Genomic DNA, 15006 nt, shown 5'->3' on the forward strand with positions numbered 1-15006 from the left:
TACAGGCGTGAGCCATTGCACCCCACCGAACATTCAATTAAATTTGAATTTAAGCTAGATAAATAATTTTTTACTATAACTACATGCCATGCAATATATGGAACATATACTAAAAATGCATCCATTGTTTGTCTAAAATTCAAAAGTAATTGTGGATCCTACATTTTAATTAGTTAAATCTGGCAAGCTTACATTTTGCTAATAATAAGTAAGGAAGCCAGGGTTCTCCAGTTTGCATAACAAACTGACCTTTTCAATTGGCTAGAAAACAGATATGAAGTAAATGGAGCCAAAGTGAAGAAGCCAGAGACCCGGAGATCTGAAATGGGTAGAAAGAACAGACGGAGAGGGTCAGAAATGGGACTAGCAAGTGATGATGGAGCTAGGGCCAGTGACCTAGGGTCTATTCCTAGCATAGCCAGAATCCTACAGATACTACAGTTTGGTTTTGCTGCCAAACAAAATCCATCTCAGATCATGTGCATATCTTAATTTAACATTTTAGGCAGCTACAAATGAAGTGGAAAGGAGCCAAACGCTATGGACTGTCTCTACTGTGCTGACTAATTGCATTTTTGGCTTGGTGCTAGTTCACTTTGGGATTCACCTGTAATCTGAAATTTTATTTTTGCTAACTTTTGGTGTAGCCAACTTGTTTGTTTGCTACCTCATTTTCATAGAAAAACTTCCTTTTGGAAAACTTCAACTGCTCAGAGAAGAAAAGGATGTTTCCTATACCGAGGACTGGCTATATAATTTGTGGGGCTCAGTGCAAAATGAAAATGCCAGACTCTTTATTCAAGAGTTGTTAAAGCCAGGCATGGGGGCTTGCATCTGTAATCCCAGCTACACAAGAGGCTGAGGCAGGAGGATCGCTTGAGTCCAGGAATTCAAGACCAGCCTGGGCAACACAGTAAGACCCTTTGTCTCTAAAAAAAATTTTTAAATTGTTAAGAATTTCAAGAAGTTTCAAGAGATCTATTGCACAACATGATGACTATCGTAAACAATAGTGTATTGCATACTTGAAAAATAGCCAAGAGAGTAGATTTGTAGTGTCCTCACCACAAAAAAATTATTAGCATGTGAAGTAATGAATATGTTAATTAGCTTGATTTAACCATTCCATAATGTATACATATATGAAAGCATCATTTTGTACATGATAAATATATATAATTTTTATTTGCCAATTAAAATTACTTTTAACTTTTTAAAAATTTTTATTTATTATAAATAAAAATATGAAATGCTTCATGAATTTGTGTGTCATGCTTGCTCAGGGACAATGCTAATCTTCTCTGTATTGTTCCAATTTTAGTGTATATGCTGCCAAAGTGAGCACAAAGAAAAGAAAAGAAGAATTTCCAGAAGGAGACATTAAACTGAGTATGGGGTGCTTTTAAGTGCAGGACTCTGTGCAGCAACACAGATCATACACTCATAAAGCCAACTCTGTCCATACCTCAGTCATGATAGAAAGATAAATCTGTATACTTAGAGAGAGGGACTGTGATGGGAGAAGTTTGGACTCATTTCAGAACTCACAAGGTCAGAAGGACATGGGCAGAGAGGGGAACACATGTAGGAAGGAGATGAGGTCAACTGAAACTATTGCTATAATTCTGGGATCTAGCAGGTCTCCTTTTTTTTTTGAGAGAGTCTCGCTGTGTCGTCCAAGCAGGAGTGCAGTGACGCAATCTCGGCTCACTGTAACTTCAGCATCCTGGGTTCAAGCAATTCTCCTCCCTCAGCCTGCTGAGTAGCTGGGATTACAGGCATGTGCCACGACATCCAGCTAATTTTTGTATTTTTAGTAGAGATGGGGTTTCGCCATGTTGGCCAGCCTGGTCTTGAACTCCTGACCTCAAATGATTTGACAGCCTTGGCCTCCCAAAGTGCTGGGATTACAGGCGTGAGCCACCACACCTGGGCTTTACATCTGATTTAAATTTTGTCTTATTGATTTCATACCAGCATTCCAGCCAATTGAGATCATTTTGGATATAGAGTCTGTAATTTATGATCTTAGCTTTGAGTCACCAGCTGATCTGGTAATTCTGCCATGCATGTCTTCATACACATTTCTGTTAAAACTATCTCACAGGGCAGGGCTAGGGAGAGACTGAATCCTCCACAAGACTTGCATCTGAGTGACGCAAAGACAATAATCCTACCATTTCAGGTGTGGCTCTGTCAAATATAGGAGTGTGTAAGAAGTCATAAAAGGAACCTATTTGACAATCCTTGGGACGTGAATGATCTGAAGAGTTATTTGAAATATTTTTTAGGGAAAATGTTATAAATACAAGTATCACCATTAGAAATATTAAACTACCTAGGGAAACACTGGTAGGCATAAGATATAAATTAAGAAAAAAAACAGGGAGCCAAAAAAAAAAAAAAAAAAGAATAGGCAAAGAGGAAGGAAGCAGATCAAAAAGAAGCATAGAAAGATAAGAGAGAGAGAGACTCTCATTGACATCAGTTCTAAAAGTCCTGTGTCCTTGTTTTAAGATTTATCATTTCCTGTCCCTGAATGTAAAATGAGGCTAATAGCCAGTCTTTGAAGAGCCTTTTTTGTGAGTACAATAATTGGACTTATGGGCCACATCAAATAAAAGTCAGGATTTCCTGAGACTGATCCAAACTAACTTGGAACTCTTTGAGGTTTCGTTTCTTCTTGACACAGATGGTCATGCTCCCCGATCTTATGAAAAATGGAATTAACACTCTTCTGATTTGAATGAAATACTGCCAGGAAAATCAGCTGAGAATAATCGAGAAATTATTCCTTGACTATTCCTATTAACAACCATTGCCCTCAGCGAATAATAACTACTAAGAAAGAATTGAATGGATGAAAATTTTCCCTTGAGTTTCCTCTCCTCGTATTTGGTTCTGATTAAATGACATAGAATAAGATTTTATTCTTCTCAGCTTTTTAAGAATTCTACCAAAGAAGAGGGTTAAAAATAAGAGCTAATTTTATTGTACGTAAATGTCATCATTAATAGGGAGGACGAGGACTCTCCTGTATCCGCATTCACACAATTTGCTCAAGTCATGCCACCTATACAATTTCACCATGTGCTCTCAGTTTTCCATGATGTTACTTACAATATCTCTTCTGCTTGGAATGTCCTTTTCCCCTTGCCTGCTTCCCCTAACTCTACTTGTCCTTTAAAGAATGAGTTCAAGCCTCATCTCCATAAACATATTGCCTGACCATCCAGTGGAGTTAAGAAACGTAGATATCCCACCTGGGTTTCTGGATGTAGTAACGTTCTCTCTTTCCTCTAAACAGAATATTAAAGGCAGAAACTCAGCTGCGCGCGATGGCTCACTACTGTAATCCCAGCACTTTGGGAGGCCGAGGCGGGTGGATCACCTGAGGTCAGGAGTTCAAGACCAGCCTGGCCAACTCGTGATCTCTTTTCACCATCAAGAGATGGTGAAACCCCATCTCTACTAAAAATAAAAATAAAGAAATTAGTCGGGCGTGGTGGCGGGCGCCTGTAGTTCCAGCTACTCAGGAGGCTGAGGCAGGAGAATTGCTTGAACGCGGGAGGTGGAGGTTGCAGTGAGCTGAGATCACACCACTGCATTCCAGCCTGGGCGACAGACTGAGACTCTGTCTCAAAACCAAACCAAACCAAAACAAAAATAAATAAATAAAGGCAGAAACTGATTATAGTTCATTACTATATCATTCATACTTAACATAGCACCTGGCATGTTATGAGTGCTCAGGAAATGTTTTGTGTAAAGAGAAGGAAAAGGAAGAAGAGAGGAAAGAAGAAAGGGAAAGAGACAGGAATAGATTATAAAATATTATCCTTTGAAATGGCTTTTATAGTTTAGTGTCTGAAAAAGAGTAGGCAATCTTTAAAAGACTTTTCTAGTCTTATAATTCTCGTCTATCTTTTTATTTGCAGGTTTTCATCTACCTGTATAATGACCCATGATTCAAAGAGAAGACAGATGACCATTTGGCAGAGCTGCATTGCAGTTATTCAGTGAATACCATCCTGATAGTTTAATGAAATCTGATGAATGCCATCCTGATGAATGCCATCCTCATAGTTTAACAAAATCTTCAAGTTTCTGATGAATGTTCAAGTGCGCCTTGCAATGATATTTATAACCAAAGTGTGTTATCATGAAAAAGAGTGTGCTGATTTTGGTAGTTCAAAACAACATAAGATAATTTTTAAAATATACGATGAAGAAATTGAGATTGACAAATCAATTATCCATCAGAGGGAATTTGGAATATAATAACCTTCCAAGGAGTAGTTTCAACCAAAGGCCAAAGGCATGCTAGCCAAGAAATCAGCATTTCTTAGCTTCTCCTGCTCCCTACTCTCATTGTAGCATGCACTATGTTAGAAGGTGGTGCTCAAAAGGGGAGGTGGAAGCATCTTTAGAATAGTTTGCTGTGACTCCCAGAGAAACAGCAAAGTTATTCTTTAACAAGAGTTTTGGGAACCTTTTTAAAAACATGGCTGCACATTTTCCCTAAATGTTTCTCCAATGGTGTAAAAATATAGGAATTCCTAATGAGGACCTAGAGTGACACTGTCTTTCATTTCCTGTTCAATCATAAGACCAGAGAATTTTTTTCTGGATTCCACATGTGGAGGTTGGGATAAAATTCAGTTGTAACATCTGTGCCTTAAATGTCATGGAAATGCCTTTAAAATAAATGTGTTTATATGCTGAAAACTTAAAGGCCCTTTGGGAAAAACTCCAGGAAAAGAAACAGCCAGGGACACTTCCCCATTCCAGTTAATACCTAAGTACATGCCTTTGATGTCTCAGAGTAAGGAAGACAGTGTATGTCCGGGATTAATCTCTCTCCTAAAGATAACATGTGCATTTATAAACTTCCCACCTGACATTTCTGCTGGAATGGCCCATCAAACCCTGTACTTAGAAAAAGTAAAGTCCCAAGACCAGGCACAGTGGCTCACACCTGTAATCCCAGCACTTCGGGAGGCCAAGGCAGGAGGATTACTTGAGCCCAGGAGTTCGAGACCAGCTTGGGCAGCATGGCAAAACCCCATCTACACACACACACACACACACACACACACACACACACAAAAGCCTGGTGTGGTGTCTCACACCTGCAGTCCCAGGTATTCGGGAGACTGAGGTGGGAAGATCTCCTGAGCCCAGGAGATCGAGGCTGCAGTGAGCTGTGATTGTGCCACCACACTCCAGCCTGAGTGAGAAAGTAAGACCCTGTCTCAAAAAAAAAGTAAAGTCCCAATTCCAAATTCCCATTCCTAAAAATCATTCACCTTTTCTGGCTTTCTTCCTTCTGTCAATGGTGCTCCTGAAGAAATGGTCAAAGAGGGTATTTCCCAGGCCTGGGGAAGGCCCAGTGGGCAGGGGCTTACTTGGGGCCGAAGTTTCTCAGATGCAAGTAGAGACAGAGACACTAATGATACCAGAGAGTTAACTGATGGAATCAGGCCCATGATGAGGTAGATGGGGTAAAATTCAGAGTACAGGTGGCTCTAGTTTTAGATTAGCTTTAGGTAACAGGATTAGCTTCAGATGAGAGGAAAGAGAAAAAGATATGGACAGATGAAGGTAATTTTGCATACTGGAGTTGAGGAACAGAGACTTAAGGTAATTACTCTTCAATACTTTCTATTTCCTTTGTAAGGTATTAAATGAGGTCATCTTATAAGAGGAGGTAGAAAGGGATACAGAGGAACTAGGGAGTTGAAAGAGAATGAAGGAGTTCATTGCTATGGGGGAATAGGAGAGAGAAATGACCAGGGATCTGCTTCATGGAAGGTCCAGCTGTTTTTCCAGTTGGGCTAGATGAAGGTTGAGGGGACAAAAAAATAGACAGTTTTGTCAACACAGTAATTGAGTTGAACAGCCAAGAATTTAGGTTGGATAGGGGAGAGACACATAGGCTGGAAGAAAATGGAAAAATCAAAGGAAGGTCTTGTTAAGATCAAAGAGTAAGTCTAGAAGCAGAAACGAGTGAGAGAAATGGAAAGTTGAAGAGGATAGGATACTAGACGTTAAGCTTCTGGAGGTGGAGTAATTTGAGGCAATCAATGAGATCCAAGATTCATCCAAGAATGGGGGTGACTAAAGTTACATGGAGGTCATAGGGTTGACAAGGTCAAGGAGCTGTTGGATGGGTTATGTACATGGACATCGTGGTCACTCATGGTGATTGTGGGACCCGAGGTGGATCGGGGCCAGTACGATGGTAGTAGGTCAAGGAAGAGGGCTGTGGTTTAATGTGGCAGCCGGAAATTCAACAGAAGAAAAGTTTTTACTTGAGGGCATAGAAGCAAGGGTCTGTAGAAGGCATTGGGATATAAGATGAATGCTCATCTTATTTCTGGTCCTGTGGTAGATGGAGTATGGAAAGGACTGTGGGGGAAATGTCTTCAGGGGAGAACCTGCATCAATTATGTCAGGAAAAAGAGGCTGAAGATACAGAGGACTTCAGGTATCACAGAATGAATGGTTCAAAAGTGGGAAGCTAGCCAGGTGTGGTGGGTCACACCTGTAATCCCAGCACTTTGGGAGGCTGAGGCCGGCAGATCACCTGAGGTCAGGAGTTCGAGACCTGCCTGGCCAATATGACAAAACCTCATCTCTACTAAAAATACAAAAATTAGCTGGGCATGGGGGTGTGTGCCTGTAATCCCAGCTACCCAGGAGGCTGAGGCAGGAGAATCGCTGGAACCCAGGAGGTGGAGGCTGCAGTGAGCCGAGGTCACGCCACTGAACTACAGCCTCGGCGACAGAGTGAGAGACTCACTCAAAAAAAAAAAAAAAAAAAAAAAGTGGGACGCTGCTCTTAGAAGTGGACAGAGAATATGTGGACCACTTCCTCTAGGGAACTTTTCCCAACCAATCCCGTCTTTATCTATCACTTATCCTCTACACTGGTAAAAATTAATGTCTTTAAATGCAGAAGCCAAAGGGCATCCCTCAGTATTCAGTTTGCCTGAGTCATTGTAGAATGCAGTCGTCCACGCATCCTAGATTCTGATGAGGTTATGAAACTCCCTGACTTCAGACCTTGTGAATACCCTAGCTTTCCTCAGCTGGTCCAGCAAGTTGAAGCTAATCAGGAGTGGGCAGTGATTGCATGCTCTGACTGCTAAGAAGGCTTTCTAGTCCTAACACAACCTGATTCTTGCTTTTGCTTTTTTTTTTTTTTTGGTTTTTTGGCATGGCAGAGTAAACCAAAGCCAGAGGAATCCTTATCAACAGGTTCTGTGCTGTACTCTTTCTGAGCATTCAGGCCTTTGGCAACCAGAAGCAAGTATACTCTTAGGATTTAGATATGAGGTCAAAGTCGGGGCAGCCCTTTGGCCTTTTCCTCCAAGAAATCCTCTCCATCAGGTACCCTAAGTCCTGGCAGAGCCAAGTGATCACGGATACAAGTTTCATATACTGCTCACAGCAGCAGACTGAGCTAAAGGCTGTGATGCAGAAGTTCCAGGGGATGGCTGGGTCATGATCATCAAGACAATGATGCAAAGATGGTCAGGAATTCCATCATTCCACCCATTCTGACCTTACTGTGCTCAGGTGGCCCACCCGGCAGGAAGAGGGACGTGGGCTCCCTTATATCATGAAGCAAGAGAATAGGCCGGGCACAGTGGCTCACACCTGTAATCCTAGCATTTTGGGAGGCTGAGGCAGGAGGATCACATGAGCTCAGAGGTTTAAGACCAGCCTGGGCAACAGAGTAAGACTTTATCTCTATTTATTTTTAAAACATTTTTAAAGAAAAATAAATAAATAGGATGGGTGTGGTGGCTCACAGCTGTAATCCCAGCACTTTGAGAGGTCAAGGCAGGGTGGATCACTTGAGATCAGGAGTTCGAGACCAGCCTGGTCAACATGGTGAAACACTGTCTCTACTAAAAACACCAAAAATTAGCTAGGCATGGTGGCACATGCCTGTAATCCCAGCTACTCAGGAGGCTGAGGCAGGAGAATCACTTGAACACGGGAGGTATAGGTTACAGTGAACTGAGACTGTGCCACTGCACTTCAGCCTGGGAGACAGAGTGAGTGAGACTCTACCTTGAAAATTAAAAAAAAAAAAAAAAAAAGGAAAAAGAAAAATAGGCCGGGCACGGTGGCTCATGCCTATAATCCCAGCATTTTGGAAGGCTGAGGTTGGTGGATCACTTGAGTTCAGGAGTTCAAGACCATCCTGGCCAACATGGTGAAACCCTGTCTCTACTAAAAATACAGAAATTAGCCAGGAGTGGTGGCACATACCTGTGGTCCCAGCTACTTGGGGAGGCTGAGGCATGAGAATCACTTAAACCAGAGAGGCAGAGGCTGCAGTGAGCTGAGATTGTGCCACTGCACTCCAGCCTGGGTGACAGAGCAAGACTCTGCCTCAAAAAGTAAGAAACATAAATAAATAAACGAGATTAATAGGCAGAATGCCACCCTTCATATTGAATAGTCATATCTTTCATCTGCTTCCATCAAGGAGGCCACTGGGTCTCCTTCCAGTTACAATGATGTGTCTCACAATAAGGTTTCCAGGACCAGTAGCTGGGTATATTTCTGAAATTGCTCATTCAAGTTCTAGGTACTGGCTCCTCTCTACTGACCCTATTCTATTGTAATTAACTGCACCATTCTTGGCTTTGTTCTAAGATATGACTACTTATCATGTGGAGAAGAGATCATCAACATTATTAATAATTATTATTTATGAGAACTTATTACGTACCAGACACTTTATATATATTGAGTCTTTTAATCTTCACAACAAATGTATCAGGTTGACCTCATTTTTTCTAGATGAGGAAACTGGAGTTAACTAGTTTACTCAAGGTCACAAAGCTAGTAAACAGCTGAGCCACTCTAAATATGGACTTAACCAATATATATTATACCCACTCTCTTGTTTTATACAGATAGAGACAGTATATGGTTGTTGCAGCTTGTACATTTCACTAAAAGAGACAGACGGGACAGCATAGTTGGGCTTCAAATCACAAATGAATGGTGGGAGAAAAATCAGTTTATCAGAGAGCCTCAGGTTGAAACTTCAGGGAACTTCTCAATGCCATTTGAGCAGACCCATTGGATGCTAAGCTCTTCCAAGCACACACATAGGACAATTATATATAATGTAACTGGAGGCACCCAGCACTTCAAAGGGAAAAACATATTTTTGTCATTCTAGTAAGACCTCTCTTCAAATGAAACTCATAATGAAAAAATGTCAGGGGTGAGATTTTTCAAGCCACAAACAGCCAAGTGCATATCTATTTCATGCCTGAGCTTGTGTCATCAGCCAGTCAATCCACTCCTCTAGGGTGCAAACTTATAATAGTTTTTACTGACATGGGTGGGTATACACTGGATGAGGGAACAACAGAGGTGGGGAGTGGAGTGGGGGAAAGGAAGTTAACGTGGATCAGCCAGGTCCTGTTTGGTGTGGATTTTATATAGAATCTAATTTCCTCCTCACAGCAACTCCATGACATAAGCATTATTATCTCTACAGATTAGAAAACTGGGAATCAGTCACCTAACTAATAAGGGGTGGAACCGGGACTTCAAAACACTTGCTGTTTTACTGTAGTATCCTGCATATCCACGTAAAGGTGGGAGGCATGGCAACTTCCACATGGGCTTAAGGAACAAAAGGAGAAGCTCCAGGTGAAGTAAGAACAGTCATATTTAGCATGCCAAGGCTAATTATATCCTCGATCCTCTTGGCATGAACTGCATAGGGAAAGAGGAACAGGGCTCTTGTGTCTTGGTAGCTCAGCCATGAGCTCTCCCAACCACACCTTCCTTCTTATCCTAGATGCAGGGTCCAGGGGGCTACAAGCAGGGCTTGCTGCCAACTTGATTTTGTGCTTCCAACCTCTGGCAGCCAAAAGATATAACCATGACCTCCCAGAACAAGAAAGTCCCAATCCTCTTAGCATACCGATCAAGACAGTGGAGCCCAAAGAGATCTAAAGACTTATTCAAGAGCAGGTACAGAGTTAGGATCACAACCACAAGTGGGACCTGGCTCTTTTTTCCAGGCAGGTTTTTTAGGAGACTATGAGGTTGGTCTTGGGAAATCAGCATTTCTATGCCTCATCTCCTAAATTCCTAGAGTTGAAGTCTAGTTGGCTCTTTCTGGGGAATGCTCTAGAAGTTTCCCATATGAAAATGTTAGGATGAAGCGTACACATTGACATTTAGGAGATATGTTTATTTGGGAAATAAAAATCAATATGACTGACCTGGTGTGGTGGCTCATGCCTGTAATCCCAGCACTTTGGGAGGCTGAGGCGGGCGGATCACCTGAGGTCAGGAGTTTGAGACCAGCCTGACCAACATGGTGAAACTCTGTCTCTACTAAAAACACAAAAAATTAGCCAGCGTGGTGGCACGTGCCTGTAATCCCAGCTACTTGGGAGGCTGAGGCAGGAGAATCACTTGAACCCAGGAGGTGGAGGTTGCAGTGACCAGAGTTCGCACCACTGCACTCCAGCCTGGGCAACAAAAGTGAAACTCTGTCTCAAAAATTTAAAAAAAAAATCAATAAGACTAATGTAAAGAGTGATTGGGTAGAAAACAGAAGAACCATCGTGAAGTCTGGATCACAAGTTAGAAATGTGTCAGGACTTTCAAATGTATATCCAGAAAAATCTGGCCCCAGGCTGTTTCAAAGTAGGGAACCTGATGTGGATGGTGATGTCCACTCTGTACCTTGCCCTGTAAAACTTGGGTCTCTCTGCCGTGGGTTTCCACTCTGATTTGTAAACTTCCTGACCTTCCCACCAGAGAATTACAATCAGAGAACACAGGTCTGCTTCCTAGAACAAACAATACCTCTGTGGAAATAAGAAAAAGGTGCCCTGTGCTCTGGGTCCTTAGCCTCATAGCTCAGCGAGCAGAGCAGGTGCTAGGTTTCTGCCCTGACTTACCTTCTCCAGGCATCTCTTTGCATGGCCGAACTTGCACAACCACACGGGGCATCAACCCTTTCTATTCCTCCTTCCAAGAACTCAGAGGAAGCAGTGGAATCTTTCCATCTGTCACACTTATGATTGCCCACAGAATCCCACCAACCAAATCAGGTATGGCTACAGGAGAGGGAGTTACTCAAGCAGATGCAACTCTTATGAGAATTGCTCAGTTTTTTTTTTTTTTTTTTGAAACAGAGTCGCACTCTGTCGCCCAGGCTAGAGTGCAGTGGTGCGATCTCGGTTTACTGCAAAACCTCCGCCTCCTGGGTTCAAGAGATTCTCCTGCTTCAGCCTCCCAAGCAGCTGGGATTACAGGCATGTGCCACCATGCCCAGCTAATTTTTTGTATTTTTAGTAGAGATGGAGTTTCACCATGTTGGCCAGGCTGGTCTTGAACTCCTGGCCTCAAGTGATCTGCCAACCTCAGCCTCCCAAAGTGCTGGGATTGCAGGCGTGAGCCATCGCTCTTAGCCGAATTGCTCAGTTTCAAATGGAGTTTGTTCCACTTGTTTCTAGGATAGAGTCTGAAAAAACCCCACCTCATCTCCTGATGTTAGCATCTTTCAGACTTTCCTAAATTTAAAGTTGGCATAGGATTCTTGACACCTTCTTATTGGAGGAGTGTCTGGCACACATAGCTCAAAGGATGTCTGGTGAGTGAAGGGAAGATAAGGAGAAGAAGGGAGGAAGAGAGGGAGGGAGGGAAGGAGGGAGGGAGCAGCAGGGATGGTGAATCCTCTGTGACAAAGATCAAGTCTATGCGATGAGGTATATGGAACTTCAGCGTCTGCCTTGGGCCAGGCAGCATTCAGACAGCTGATGTGTGATTAATTGGGCTAAGTGGTATGTCTATGTGGCAATGATTTTCATATGTCTCTCCCCACAATCCCTGTCTGAAGGTCTGCAATTGTCAGACAATGCTTTAGTGGACGTGCTTGGCACCTGAGAGATACGAACACATCATTTAATAATATGCTTTCCGTGCATGATGCTTGACTAGTGAGCATTTATAATTCACTGAAAGGTAGGTTCTTCCCAAATACATGTGTTATTCTCAACCACAGCATCCGACAATGAGTGGAGAAAATTCCTAGAGTCAGGGCTACCAAATCCGGTGATGAAGGACAGAATGATCTGCTGAGAGAGTAGAGAGAAGAAACTCTTGAGAGCAAGTGGAGCCATGTCAAGAACAGGGCCAGCCTTCAGGGAAGTTGGCAGTGGCATTACCGACATGCCATTCTGGGGCAATCAGGGTGTTCACTCTTCACAAAGCTTCAGTGCTTTGGGTTGTGGGGTGATGCAATGGGTTGCTGTTTATCATTGGCACTCTCATAATTATTATCTGCAATAACACCGCCAACGTCATTAAAAATTTGTTGGGTTTCTTCCCTGTAAAATTGTCAACAGGATCTTTGGGCTTAGGCTCCAAAAGGCTGGCTCTTCTTAAAAATCCTTGCAGAGAGAGCCTTAAAAACTTAATAATATATCAATTCAGCATTTAAAGATTAAAGTAGGTATGTTTTTATAGACCTTTTGAATAAAAAAAATAAAATTCATGCCTCAAATTTGAAAGGTACCAAAGTGTGTACTGAGATAAGTAAGTCCTCCTTTTACCCTGTCACCTAGACTTCCAACTTCCTTCCAAAAGGTATTCACTCCTTATGGAAAATTGTATCTGAAAGGAAGAGAAGGGTTCTAGCTGAATAATCAGAACCTCAGTCAAAATCTTTGCAAGGCTACCCATCCTTTTCTGGCCAGGCTTCTTTATATTCAGGAAGAAATACTAAGAATTGTTGATTGCTGCCCCCAGCAGGAAAGCAGAAATTCAGATATGCCATTCAAGGCACGAAGGACTACAATACCAATGACCTCAGTGTTAGTGGATGTGAGAATTTATGGTTGTTAATCAACAATGGTAGAACCAAAATTCCGGTGTCAAAGCTAATGCCAAGAAAAGTCACAGAAATCCCACGGAGATACAGCTCCTCTCAAGACACACACACTCAGTGGCTCTGGTTTACATCCCCAGTAATTTGTTCAGGCTGCATGTTTTTTTTTGTTTTTGTTTTTGATTTTTCTTTTTAAATAAATCTTTTGACACAGGATCTGGCTCTGTCACCTAGGCTGGAGTGCAGTGGTGAGATCTTGCTCACTGTAACCTCTGCCTCCCGGGCTCAAACCATCCTCTCACCTCAGACTTCCAAGTAGCTGGAGCTACAGGCGTGCATCGCCATGCCTGGCTAATTTTTTGTATTTTTAGTAGAGCCAGGGTTTTGCCATTTTGCCCAGGCTGGTCTTGAACTCTTGAAGTCAAGCAATCCTCCTGCCTCGGCCTCCCAAAGTGTTGGGATTACAGGCATGAGCCACAGTGCTCGGCCTTAAACTTCCAATTTCTTATTCCATCAACTTTTGACGGGGCCTCTTGACTCCTACTCTATATAAGAATATTAACTCTTGTACACTATATTAATTCTTGTACTTTCTTCCTCCTTCCATGTGCCATTAATCTCTAATGTCCACATACTTTTATTTTTACTTTGTCAAGTTGATAACATATTCATTCTGCCTGCCAAGACATCCTTGGTTTTTCCCTGAGATGACTCTAAAAGTTGCAAACCAAACAACATTTCCATTAGTATGACCATGTAAATATTGTCCAATGCTGGGCCAGGTAGCATATTAGGACTACATTTTCTTCTTCAATGTCATTATGCCTAGACTATATAAAAGAAATTGTTCCTAACATCAAGGTCAGATGGCATCTATTTTCTTACACTATCAGCCAATTAAAATTATGCCACATTTTAGTTTGTTTGCCTTAAATAATATTTGTCTTATATTAATATTGCTACCCCAGCTTTTGCAGGGGTAATATTTAAAGTACCTGTCTCTTTTCATCCTTTTATTTCTAACTTTTCTCAGTGTTTTTTGTTGTTTTTTTGAGACAGAGTTTTGCTCTGTCGCCCAGGCTACAGTGCAGTAGCACGATCTCGGCTCACTGCAACCTCTGCCTCCCGGGTTCAAGCAATTCTCCTGCCTCAGCCTCCCGAGTAGTTGGGATTACAGGTGCCTGCCACCATGCCCAGATAATTTTTGTATTTTTAGTAGAGACAGGGTTTCGCCATGTTGACCAGGCTGGTCTTGAACTCCTGACCTCAGGTGATCTGCCCACCGCGGCCTCCAAAAGTGCTGGGATTACAGGCATGAACCACCACACCTGGCCTGGGTAGTTTTGTTTTAGATGTGTATCCCAGACATACAGAGCTAGAATTTTTACAAACTCAATTTGGTAATTTTGTTTTTATATAGGGGAATTTAATTCGTTTATATATTTTGTGATTGATATATTTTAACCTAATTCTACCACCTAATTTGTGTTTTCTGTTTACTATAATTTTTCTTTTCTTCTTTTTTTCCTACTTGATAAAATTTCTGGTATTTCTCTTTTTTTCCCTTAATTAAGTAATTATTGTAGTTTTTTTTTTTTTTTTTTCCGAGATGTTGTCTCCCTCTGTTGCCAGGCTGGAGTGCAGTGGCACCATCTCGGCTCACTGCAACCTCCACCTCCTGGGTTCAAGTGATCTTCCTGCCTCAGCCTTCCAAGTAGCTGGGACTACAGGTGGGTGCCACTACGCACAGCTAATTTTTTTGTGTTTTTAGTAGAGATGGGGTTTCACCATGTTGGCCAGGATGGTCTCGATCTCTCGACCTTGTGATCTGCCTGCCTTGGCCTCCCAAAGTGCTGGGATTATAGGCGTGAGCCACTGTGCCTGGCTGATATTTCTATTTTTAAATTAAACTTGTATATACATCATGAGTTATACATATTTCTTATTAGTTTATAATAATTCAGAATTTGTATTATGCTCTTAACCAAAACACAGGTCTTAGGATGCTTAACAACCCATTAAATACTAGCTCTGTCTTCTTACTGTAATTTAGAGGTATAGCTTTAATTCTATTTTTTCTTTTCTTTCTTTTCTCCCCCTAAAATTACTGGGCTTCG

General features: G+C 42.0%; 1 non-coding gene across 1 annotated transcript; it reads right to left on the reverse strand.

Moving 5' to 3' along the window:
- Positions 1-1238: 1238 nt before the first annotated feature.
- On the reverse strand, positions 1239-1345 carry LOC112440953 (U6 spliceosomal RNA). The gene has a single exon (XR_003028930.2). It is a non-coding gene; the product is annotated as a U6 spliceosomal RNA (small nuclear RNA).
- Positions 1346-15006: the final 13661 nt, after the last annotated feature.

This window comes from Pan paniscus, chromosome 11, assembly GCF_029289425.2.
Source record: "Pan paniscus chromosome 11, NHGRI_mPanPan1-v2.0_pri, whole genome shotgun sequence".
NCBI lineage: Eukaryota > Metazoa > Chordata > Mammalia > Primates > Hominidae > Pan > Pan paniscus.